Source organism: Cyprinus carpio, unplaced genomic scaffold (genome assembly GCF_018340385.1).
Source record: "Cyprinus carpio isolate SPL01 unplaced genomic scaffold, ASM1834038v1 S000003424, whole genome shotgun sequence".
Classification (NCBI taxonomy): domain Eukaryota; kingdom Metazoa; phylum Chordata; class Actinopteri; order Cypriniformes; family Cyprinidae; genus Cyprinus; species Cyprinus carpio.
Genome location: NW_024876110.1, coordinates 1 through 1375, shown reverse-complemented (window position 1 = coordinate 1375; position 1375 = coordinate 1). Strand labels below are relative to the sequence as shown.

Below are 1375 nucleotides of genomic sequence, written 5' to 3'. Positions count from 1 at the left end.
TGTAATAGACTGACCATTCAGTTAAGCTGTTTTTTGCTTTAAAACCATACAGTCTGTTTAAAACACACATTGTCCTTCCACTTCCCTGATTCGTTTAACAATAACAACGCTCGCAGATCTACGCACAATCGAAAGGTTAATATTGTGCACAACCCGCTGAAACTTCGATTAGAACTACATACACGAATTAAAAGTGTTAAACTACAAACATGGCGGATACGCGAGACCGACGGCTCAGCAGAGAGGCGTGATTATTAATCATTCTGATCTGCTGGAAAACATGTATTTGATGTTATCCGCGTTATAGTTCACGTGCAAATTGAAAAATGTTATCGCAACTTTGTGTCGCTCCCAGGAAGGCCGTGAGCTTAAAATATAAAGACGCGCCGGTGACGTCACGCGTGACGTGTTTCCGTTTGTGCGAGGCGCGAAGTTTTTTTTGTGTTTTTAATGAAGCTCAAATCGTTCCCGCGCTTCACGGCCCACGCCGCGTCTAAAGGTAAGCCGTTAGGTTGAGCGTGGCATTTGCGAATAGCGTGTTATTTCGTGAAAAGCGCGTCGGTAAAAGGAAGCTCACCGTCGATGTGAGAGGTGTGGGAGCGGAGTCAGTATCTGAGCGGACTCGTTTCTTAATCATACTTTACCTGGCAGGCAGGTGACTCCATGATCAAGCAGGTGGATCACCAGAGCGAGTGATCAGCCATTGCACTTCGGCTTTTCTGACCTCTATGAATTCTCCACATGTGGAGAATCTCAACTGCATACTCTCTGCTAGTGGGGGACTGCGTTCGCGCTTTCCCCATAATTCTAGTTAATATCAGGGAAGCACACTTGATATATTTGCATAGATGATAGATTTTGTGATAATCGAGAGTAGTCTTTGTTATGTGTTGATGTAAATTTTTTTGTTGGTTTGATAGAAAGTGGTGAATGTCTGCGCCAAAATATTGGTCATTTCTTGTAATGAAGGTGATGGACTGAACAGAATAAAATCTTCAATGCTGACCAACAAAAAATCTGTGATTGTTGATCATTTGCAGACACAATAACAAGAAGCTTAATCTTCAAAAATGAGTTCAAAAAATAAAGCGGCCTGATGAGATAAAAGAAGAAATGATTGAGATTAAACGTCAAACGTCAAATGCAAATCGACACAAGACTGAACAGAGTCAAGGGTTGTGATCTAATACAGTTAGTTGTACTTGAACATAAACTGAATGCAGTGATGTTTTAATGCTGTTGGTGTGTTCGGGATGTTCTTCACAGGTTCTTGAGCGTGTCTGGACCCTCAGGTTTCTCCAGCCATTCAAGGGGCCAGCTGGCTTTAATACTGGGACGGTCCTTCAGCATCTCGTAGTACTCCATCAGTCTGGGA

General features: G+C 42.7%; 1 non-coding gene across 1 annotated transcript; it reads left to right on the top strand.

The window, feature by feature from the left end:
- Nucleotides 1–635: 635 nt before the first annotated feature.
- Nucleotides 636–803, top strand: LOC122143377. Its single transcript, XR_006159147.1, has one exon. It is a non-coding gene; the product is annotated as a U1 spliceosomal RNA (small nuclear RNA).
- The last annotated feature ends 572 nt before the right edge of the window (nt 804–1375 follow it).